This window comes from Silene latifolia, chromosome 9 (genome assembly GCF_048544455.1).
Source record: "Silene latifolia isolate original U9 population chromosome 9, ASM4854445v1, whole genome shotgun sequence".
NCBI lineage: Eukaryota > Viridiplantae > Streptophyta > Magnoliopsida > Caryophyllales > Caryophyllaceae > Silene > Silene latifolia.
In genome coordinates this window covers 164,653,638-164,665,211 of record NC_133534.1, presented here as the reverse complement: position 1 = coordinate 164,665,211, position 11,574 = coordinate 164,653,638, and positions in this window count along the sequence as shown.

Sequence of the window (11,574 nt, the reverse complement as noted above, 5' to 3'; positions counted from 1 at the left end):
TGTTCAATTTTAAGGAATTAATTAATCTGTATTGGTATACAATTAATTAACCTTTTCAATTAAGGGAATCGTCCTTTAGGTGTGACCTCAAGGGATCAACTGGTCACCACCATCGCACGACAGTAATGTCAAACTCTAGCCAGCCAATCATTACCGATATGTGTGGACCAGCTGACTATATATATTATGTATCATCCCTTCCTTATTCTTGTAATGAGATTTAATAATGATATTTAAATCATGTGATCGCACTGTTGTTGAGGACACATTTCCCAACATGTAGATCTTATCCTCGACGCAAGGATCACAAAGGTAAAAAGAAAGGTGAAATCCGACCTTCCAAGCTCCGAGATTTGTCAACAATGCGATTGATGCGAAGAACGTAGATTGTTTTCTCTTTTGAAAGTATTTAGGTTTGTAAAGTGTATTAAGAAAGTGACGGAAGTGATTATATACTAAATCGCATTATTAACAAAACCCGACAAATCATCCCCCCGTAAACCGGCTACTCGATCGAGTAGCTGACATACTCGATTGAGTGCCTCCTACTCGATCGAGTATCCAGGTTACTCGATCGAGTACCAAAAAGGTCAGAAACTATTTTAAAACGTAGCACACCCTTACTCGACAGAGTAAGGCCCACTCGATAGAGTACCCAGAGACTCATAAAACCGTAGTATTACAATATGAGATTAGAAATGAATAAGAATAAAAATAGGGTTCAATAGAAATAATTTTCGAAGTCCAACGAATTAACTCGGAGTAGAATTAGAATACGAATTAAATGAATAAATAAGGCGAAGCTGAAATAGTTAGAAATAAGAATAATTCTCGAAAACAAGTAAATATTCGAGACATAAGAGAACTTAAGAATTCAAAGGAAGAAAAGAAATGGCTCACAGATAAATTCCGAGTCATACAAATCAAATCGTAATCGTAAATAAAATACGGTTACAAAAATAGATTACAAAAATGGCGGGTGTTACAACTTCCCCCACTAAGAAAAAGTTTCGTCCTCGAAACTTAAAAGTAGAAAACAAAATTTAAAGAACAAGATTTTTTTTTAAATCATTTCAGTTGACACTTAAATTCGAGAAATCATCGTTGAGGTCATACAATTTTTAAACCAATTTTCAAAATTGAACTATTAAAAATCACTTGTCTCATCTCATGGAACGAGGGAATACTGTCGCGGACCAGGTTTCTGTCATCCAAGATAAGGGTAAGTCAACATTGGAAAAATCAAATCTTACACCCATGCATCAGCAAGTACTGAACCGGTCATTAGACGTCTTTAATGACAAGTCCGAGCATCCACCAATATCGAAATTCAAAAGTAAATGTGCAAATTTTACTTAAAACCTTTGAACCAATCAAATTTTTAAAATACAACACCACTTTGAAAGTTTCTAAAGGCACCAAAGTATTGAAAACCAAAATTCGGAAGTATTTTCAAAAGAATTTCAAGTCATTTCGAAACAAAACCAAATTTAAATGATAACCCAAACTAAAAGAGAAAGGGAAGTTCAAAACTTTGAAGCTAGTCATAATTCAAAATTTCCAAGATAATCAAAATATTTTCATAAAAGTCAAAATATTTTGTGTAAATGAAATTTCTCAAAGAAAAAGGTTAACGAGAAATCAAATTTGTATATGCAACATAACATTTGAAAGTTTTTTTTTTTTTTTTGCATTAAATAACTTTATTTGAAACCATTCCAGCATATTTCCAAACGACTTTTAAGACATTTTGAAACAAAACCAAGTTTAGACACTAATCCAGAGTAACACTAACTATGAAATTAAAGTTTTTAAATCATAAATCAAAATTAAAATTTCCGAGAACCAAACTTTGTAAAAGCAGAAACTCTTGTATAAAATGGAAATATCCGAGGAAAAAGGTCAACGATAAATCAAGACAAAAGTTTTGAAACTAAAGCAAGGGAGAGAAAGATTTAAGAGTCATATATAACTCTCTCAAGGATTATGAAAGGGGATAAACATCTCGAGATTCAAAAGAAGGAGTGCAAATTTTACTTAAAACCTTTGTACAAATCGAATTTGTAAATACAACATAACTTTTGAAAGTTTTAGAAGCATCCAAACAAAAATTTTCAAAACAATTCCGAATTACTTTCAAACGAATATAACCAAGAGTAAAACGAAAATATAAGTTTAACACTTTGAAATCATAAATTTTCAAGATAATCAAAACTTTGGAGTAAAACCTTGTATAAAATAGAAATATTCGAGGAAAAAGGCTAAAGGTAAAAGTTTTCAAACTTAAGCCAAGGTTAAGGTAGTAACAGATGCTCAGGTGAAGAAGTGAGAATGAGAGATTCAAGACCTATACAAAGCTCTCTCAAGGATTACAGAAGAGGTTAAAGGTCTCAAGATTCTTGATACGACTCTCCTATGGAACCCAAGATTTTTCTATTTCCATCGAAAACAACACCAAGGTTATTAAACTTAGTCAACTAAGTTGTCAAGCTCAGAATTGCCAAACTCCCTAGTCTACATCCTCCAAAATTATCGATTAACACAACTTCCATCTCAAATCCTTACATGACTGATCATCCTCTCAAAACATCATGGTAAAAATCCATCAAGTACTTCAACATCCAACCGACTAACTAAATTCCTCAAGTTATCAAATCCATAAGACTCCTCAAAACACCAAACAGAAAACATCGTCTAACAAAGCTCTGATGAGAATTCCTCTGAACTGAAAGCAACAATGCCTCTAACATCCACAAGTACAATCTAAAGAAGATAAAGCTCTCTTAGAAGTCCATCAAAGTCTTTTAGAAGTTCATTAAATTCCCAATCATAACACTGCAACAGCTAGGGGGTTAAGAACTCATCCAAGCAACAATTTCGATCATATAAGGTCATCAAACAACAATTTCCTTTAAGGTAATACAGACCAAAATATTCTTCCGAGAAATACCAGTAGTAAGGTTAAGACATTAAGATATGATAGGTATACATAATTCCCAATTTCAGGTTCCTAAATCTTCAAATCAATATAATCAATCCAAACTACAGTTGAGCTAAGACACTCCTTATTTCCAAGGTTAACACTAAACAACCCAAATAAAGTTAAGTCACACAACTAAAAGTTCCAAGGTTACAACCTTACATCAGAACTCAACAATCTAAATCCATAAGAATAGAAACTGAGATTGATCTAGATCAACCAATAATGACACATGGATACTATAAAACCTTAATCACCTCCAGTCCAAAATATGTAAATTACCTATAAACAGAAACCATTAACTACACCAAAATTCTAACTCCATAATCCACTACTCACCATTCAAGTTAATCCTCAAGAAATAACAGTTCTTACCAGATAGACATTAAGGCTAAAACTCACTATCCTCAAACAGTAAGTAACAGTGCTTCACTAGACCTCAAACCTACTTAACTACCATCACATTTTTCCAAGAAAGAGTCAGTTTAACCAATGAATCTCAAGAGAATAGATATCAATGTGGAGGAATCACAAAGAAGGATTAATTCATCAGAATAGGAGATGAAAGTTTATAATAAGGACATAGGAATCAGCTAAGACTGAAAAAGATTGAAGGAATAAGAACGATGGTCATAGACTAACAAGGTCTGAGACCATAGAAGGAATTTTTAAGGCTCTAGAGTTGTAAGAGGGCTCACTAGGTCGCTCTATGTTCTGGTAGAGAAATAAACACACGAGTCTTGGGACGCTTCATCTAACAGATCCACAATGTAATCATCTCTTGGTCTACTGCACCATCGCGAAACTTGAGTCTACTCTTGGCCAACTGGTCTGCAGCTTGAGCAAGACTGAATCTGGGCTGGAACTACCATTGTCTATTCCTTGTGGCATCAAGTTCTCTAAGCGGTTAGCTAGGTTGTTGAGCGAGATCAATATCAACATAGTGATCGCGTTCTGGTCCGTAAAAACACAACGTTCACGTCCAACTTCTTTCATCTTCTTTGTCGGAGAAAATAAAAAAGAAAACATAGATTCAATGCTAGTCATTGATTTTGCATGGAACACATAAAATAACATTCAAGTCCTTATCGTTTCTACCCATCTCTCACTAAGTCATTTATTTAGTCAAATCATTTATTAGGCATTTTCCTAAAGATCAATGTGTGAGCGTCGGGAGCAGTGATGCTCTGATACCAACTGTAATCCCCTATAAAATCTAGTGCAAAACAGTGGCGGAAACACTGTCGAATGGGATTAAATACACAAAGATAAAAGTTCTAACTGATATAAATTGAGAATGTATAAAATTCTCAAGGATTAAATTAAATGGTTAAAGTCTAAACAAATGCCACTTTTATAAAAGGGCGAAAATAAAGAAAACCTCCAAAAGTGTTCAAGACTAAAACCATAAAAGAAAGCAAAAAGAACAGAGTAGGATCTGCAAACTACTCGCTAGCTCACATAGAAATCCCCAGCAAAGCTAACACCTGTCATGTTATAAACATAACAGCCATAATCAGTTGGGAGTAACTCGACGTTCTCCCAGCCATATCACATGATATAAATGTTACAGATGCAAATAATATATCAAAGTAAATTGAAATGTTATAAAACATAAGTAACAAAATATGTTACCAAATCACGTTAACCAACGTGCTGCATGCTTAAAAGCAAAATATTCAAAAGGTAGAATGGAAATAATTTAGTTCAGGCTAGATATCCACTTTAGCTATACTTTTGACACCGCAGCATCTTTACTAGTTTCGGGAACCCAGTGTCACGCTAAGATGACCAACTCCAAGCTCACTAACTAGACAACAAACTATAATAGGACACGACTTACCACGCAGTGCGAAGTCCTAGTCTAAGTACATGTACATGACTCTACGACGATCTGACGATACCAAACTGTAATCCCCTATAAAATCTAGTGCAAAAAGTGGCGGAAATCATTGTCGAATGGGATTAAATACACAAAGATAAAAGTTCTAACTGATATAAATTGAGAATGTATAAACTTCTCAAGGATAAAATTAAATGGTTAAAGTCTAAACAAATGCCACTTTTATAAAAAGGCGAAAATAAAGAAAACCTCCAAAAGTGTTCAAGACTAAAACCATAAAAGAAAGCAGAAAGAACAGAGTAGGATCTGCAAACTACTCGCTAGCTCACACAGAAATCCCCAGCAAAGCTAACACCTGTCATGTTATAAACATAACAGCCATAATCAGTTGGGAGTAACTCGACGTTCTCCCAGCCATATCACATGATATAAATGTTACAGATGCAAATAATATATCAAAGTTAATTGAAATGTTATAAAACATATGTAACAAAATATGATTACCAAATCACGTTAACCAACGTGCTGCATGCTTAAAAGCAAAATATTCAAAAGGTAAAATGGAAATAATTTAGTTCAGGCTAGATATCCACTTTAGCTATACTTTTGACACCGCAGCATCTTTACTAGTTTCGGGAACCCAGTGTCACGCTAAGATGACCAACTCCAAGCTCACTAACTAGACAACAAACTATAATAGGACACGACTTACCAAGCAGTGCGAAGTCCTAGTCTAAGTACATGTACATGACTCTACGACGATCTGTACGATACCAACTGTAATCCCCTATAAAATCTAGTGCAAAACAGTGGCGGAAATACTGTCGAATGGGATTAAATACAAAAAGATAAAAGTTCTAACTGATATAAATTGAGAATGTATAAACTTCTCAAGGATAAAATTAAATGGTTAAAGTCTAAACAAATGCCACTTTTATAAAAGGGCGAAAATAAAGAAAACCTCCAAAAGTGTTCAAGACTAAAACCATAAAAGAAAGCGAAAAAAGAACAGTAGGATCGCAAACTACTCGCTAGCTCACGTAAATCCCCAAACAAAGCTAACTTTTTGTCATGTTATAAAACATAACAGCCATAATCAGTTGGGAGTAACTCGACGTTCTCCCAGCCATATCACATGATATAAATGTTACAGATGCAAATAATATATCAAAGTTAATTGAAATGTTATAAAACATATGTAACAAAATATGATTACCAAATCACGTTAACCAACGTGCTGCATGCTTAAAAGCAAAATATTCAAAAGGTAAAATGGAAATAATTTAGTTCAGGCTAGATATCCACTTTAGCTATACTTTTGACACCGCAGCATCTTTACTAGTTTCGGGAACCCAGTGTCACGCTAAGATGACCAACTCCAAGCTCACTAACTAGACAACAAACTATAATAGGACACGACTTACCAAGCAGTGCGAAGTCCTAGTCTAAGTACATGTACATGACTCTACGACGATCTGTACGATACCAAATGTAATCCCCTATAAAATCTAGTGCAAAAAAGTGGCGGAAACACTGTCGAATGGGATTAAATACACAAAGATAAAAGTTCTAACTGTTATAAATTGAGAATGTATAAAATTCTCAAGGATAAAATTAAATGGTTAAGTCTAAACAAATGCCACTTTTATAAAAGGGCGAAAATAAAGAAAACATCCAAAAGTGTTCAAGACTAAAGCCATAAAAGAAAGCAGAAAGAAAAGAGTAAGATCTGCAAACTACTCGCTAGCTCACACAGAAATCCCCCGCAAAGCTAACACCTGTCATGTTATAAACATAACAGCCACAATCAGTGGGGAGTAACTCGACGTTCTCCCAGCCATATCACATGATATAAATGTTACAGATGCAAATAATATATCAAATTAAATTAAAATGTTATAAAACATAAGTAACAAAATATGATTACCTAATCACGTTAACCAATGTGCTGCATGCTTAAAAGCAAAATATTCAAAAGGTAGAATGGAAATAATTTAGTTCAGGCTAGATATCCACTTTAGTTATACTTTTGACACCGCAACATCTTTACTAGTTTCGGGAACCCAGTGTCACACTAAGATGACCAACTCCAAGCTCACTAACTTGACAACAAACTATAATAGGACACGACTTACCACGCAGTGCGAAGTCCTAGTCTAAGTATATGTACATGACTCTACGACGATCTGTACCTCCCGCAGGATACCCAACCATATAGCCGTTTTAGTAAAACCGTATGCCTTAGTTTATTATTCTTTGCCTTTACTTTCATTATTCCAAACTTAAAAAAAATATCCCAAGGAAAGTATATTATTCAAATGGTTCGTAAGTGAACTACACTTTTATTTTCCTTGAATTAGAAAACTAAAACTTAAATCCAAAAGTATTTATTTACGCACTTTAAATAAATTAATTTGCTGAAATTAAACTATAAAAACCATCCTTTGACTTAAGGAACTTTAGTAAAGACTTATTACTTAGGCTTTAATGAGACGGAGATCTATATTAGTTTATAAAACTGAACAGCAGTATTGTAAAATTCATAATTAATTACAGAAAAATCGAAACTTTGACTTAAGGAACTTTAGTAAAGACTTTTTACTTAGGCTTTAATGAGACGGAGATCTATATTAGTTTATAAAACTAAACAGCAGTATTGTAAAATTCATAATTAATTACAGAAAAATCGAAATGACGCAAGGCCAATTTTCATGGTTTCCTGTAGCTTTTAGCTACAACTTTCTGTTTTTGACCAACTTTAAATTACAAAAGTATCAGGGGTCTAAAAATTCATTTATAAAAACTGTCAGAAAACGTCACCCATAATGTTTCAGTTCATAAATCCACTTTTAGAAAAATATTTGAAGGCAAGGCATAATTTTAAACATAAGTAAACATTATAAAGTTTCATTTGAGAAAAAATATTAGCTACTGTATCAAAAGAAAAATATCATTTAAAAATGAATCTTTGAGAGAAGTCAGAAACGCGTTTTACAAGCGAGCTGTTTACAAATAATTTATTATGACCAAACCGTAAGTTTAAATCTTATGAAATGTTTTATGCAGACTCTACACTTTAAAATAACAGGAGTCTATTCTTTAGACTTTTGCAAATTCGAAATAAAAACAGGTGATATGATTTTTACAAACAGCCGAACATATTTGACAGATTTAACAATGGTTTTCATCAAACTTTTAAAATACACCATAAATCGAAAATAATGATTGAAGACCTAGAAATTTATACACAACCTAATACTCCATGTCTCTGCCACATACTAAAATATTTTGAATTTATAATTTTATTTAGTATTTTTATCATAATTAAAACCGAACAGAATCGCTATAATCGCAGAAACTGCATCAATACTTTAAATTACGAAATAAATACTAAAACTCCAAAATAATTACGACAAAAATTTATGGTATCTTAAAATCTATCATTTAACCCAGAAAAATAATTTACATCAGTTTAAATTATAAAAACGAATTATTAAAACCCTAATATCAAAACAATCGATTTGATCATAAAACTTGTAAATCAACCAAAATAAATACCCTATTGACAAAATAAAATTATACATAGTCAAAATAAATTATGGATATCAAAAGATCAGAAATTAAAGGTTTCAAAAATCATATGTATCAATAAATCATCATAAAACATTAAAAATCCAATAATACATACAACTACAACAATTAAATCGATGTAATACCGAGTAACGTCGAAGTTACCTTTTTACGAATCCGAATTCACATATGCTAGCCTTCAATATCTCCTCTACAAACCTTTAAAAACTTAAACTACATATGTGTAAAACATATGAATCATTAATCTAGATAAAAACTAGGATAAGAAAGATAAGGGTAATCAATTTACCCTTAGAATAGGATGAACGGATGATGAGAGAATGTCGATCCAACTAAAGAAGCAAGAAGGCAAGCACGTACGTAGAATAATTTGTAAAACGGAAATAAAGAAGCAAGAAGGCAAGCACAGACGTAAATTTTGTTTGAGCAGAGAAGAACGGCGGAAGCAGAAAGGCGGAAGCAGGGTTACGTTCAATAATTTTTTTTTGCAAGAGGGATAGATGTGTGAATGATAAGATATTATGTGAGCAAATAAAATTAGAAGATGTTAAACACCTTTTAAAATATCTCGGAAAAGGCTAGGGTTTCTTAAAATGATCATTTGAATAAAACTCGGTCCACTTGAAAAATTGGACTGCAAATCAACTAATAATGGATTTAATTAAATAAATAAATTAAAACTGTGAATTAAAAGATAAAAAAAATTTAAATCTCATAAATAAGAATTAAAATATATGAGATTAGAAATGAATAAGAATAAAAATAGGGTTCAATAGAAATAATTTCCGAAGTCCAACGAATTAACTCGAAGTAGAATTAGAATACAAATTAAATGAATAAAAAAGGCGAAGCTGAAATAGTTAGAAATAACAATAATTCTCGAAATTAAGGAAATATTCGAGACATAAGAGAACTTAAGAATTCAAAGGAAGAAAAGAAATGGCTCACAGATAAATTCCGAGTCATACAAATCAAATCGTAATCGTAAATAAAATACGGTTACGAAAATAGATTACAAAAATGGCGGATGTTACAGGAGTGGCTTCACGCCCTTGATTCGCCCTCTGTGGAACCTGCCACAGAAGGGGATGTGCACATTAAGGAACATGGGTTATTCGCTCGATGGAGATGAGCGGGGCTTAGGTGGGAACGGCTGCGGTCCTCCACTAGCTGTGAGAATATCTGTTGCGATGGATATTCTGTCAGGGCTACACAATTTAGTGTGTACTCAGATGATTGGTAATGTGACGGTGTTGGAGATTGTGGTTGTGTATCTGTTGTTGTTTATCTTATATTGTTTAAGCAGTACCTGGCCCCGTTTAACTGTTTTAAAAAAACTGTGGTGATCCATTCGGGGGTGGTGAGCAGTTGTTTGACAGGTATATCTTTGATACGCGCGGGATCTAGCTGGGGATGGAGTCATCATATATCAGAGTCTTTAGTCTTCCACTGTGTTTGTTAAGACAGTTTCACTTAGTTGGTTTAGAGTTTGAGAACAGTTGTATTTCACTTTACAGTTTTGGTTATGTAATCGTTAAACTTAATTATCTAAAGTATGTTCTTGTATGGTCAATTTGATATACATTGCCTCGGGTAACCGAGATGGTAGCATTCCCATGCATTAGGTGATCCTGGTAAGGCACTTGGTGTATGAGGGTGTTACAAAGTGGTATCAGAGCGACGATTTTGGAACCTATAACTAATGAACCCAATGAATATAGAGAGTCAAATTAAAATGAACCCAGGTAGGAGTTGTTAGGAGCTAATGCGTCCTAAAGTCGCGAACTCGCCCTACAACTCTAAACCGGTCACTAGGGGGTGTCATGGGATCGCTATGTGTTTACTAATGTTCTATTGCGTATATTGGATGATATGTTGTATATCAATGTTGGATGAATGATTGTGGTGGATTGGTGAATATGGTGGAAAAGGTGAAGAAGATGTATATAGTAATATGTTGTGGATGATCATGTTGTATGGTGGAACTGATTTATAATGTGGCAATCTTAGTGACATGAGATTAGGGGAATGTGATATGATTATAGATTATTTTGGTTGCGTAAAGTTGTATAATAAAGCTATATATTTGTTTATTGTTGTTTCATATGCACATGTTGGATGAAGAATGTGGTTGAAATGGATGAATTGATTGGAAAAGATAGAGTGGAAATTGCATAAGAATATGAATTTTGTGATTAAGAATATGTTTAGGTGATGAAGTGGAGTTGTAATATTGTTGTATTAGTAACATGGGAATAGGATTTGTAATGTATAAGTATGTTTTGTTTTACGAAAAGCAATAAAGTCAAAGCATGCAGGTAGTACATGATTGATAAGTTGAATGTTATATGAGCATAATAAATGTTATTGTTTGGCTTTTGGTAGATAGTAACACTTGATTAGGAATATTGGTTTTACAAGTGTCGAGTCTCTTTTTCTCACTTTGTTGATATTTAAGTTGTTTGAAAGGGGAAAATCAAATAGTTATGTTGTTCAATTATAGAGGAGTTGTCTTTAAACTGTTATAACTTGAGATGTACATATGATTTGGATGTGATTCCAATTGGAGGAGTTTCCTTACTCGATCGAGTGCACCTCTTGTTACTCGATCGAGTAACCCTTACTCGATCGAGTAGCCCTGGTAATTTATTATACGTGCTTGTGACCTTCACCTACTCGATCGAGTAGGCTGCACTCGATATAGTGACCCATGATTTGGGTCATAAGCTTATCTTTTGACTTCGTTGCATATTAGGTTTAATTCAAAGGTGTTCTTTTACTTCTTTATGCATTGTTTTACATATTCGTTGGCCCTGATGCGTAAGTTACCTAATCTTATGATGAGGGGAGTGGCACCTAATGATGGGTATGAGTTTGGTGAGGAGGACATAAGTTATATGTGGTTGTGATGGATAGTGGGAAAAGAAAAGGGAGTTTAATAAACTTATTGAGGCATGGAGCATCTTTTGTGAGATGTGGTGAGTGATATGAAGGTGTGTTGAGTAATGTAAAGTAAGTGAATATGGGTGAGGGGGTGATGTAAGTTTACGGAACGTAAGAATGAAAAGATTGAAAGGAAGGATGTCGATAGTAGCAACTTGTGATGTGTAAGGAATTATGGAGGGAGATGGTTAGATTGTGTTACTTAAGAATATACGTA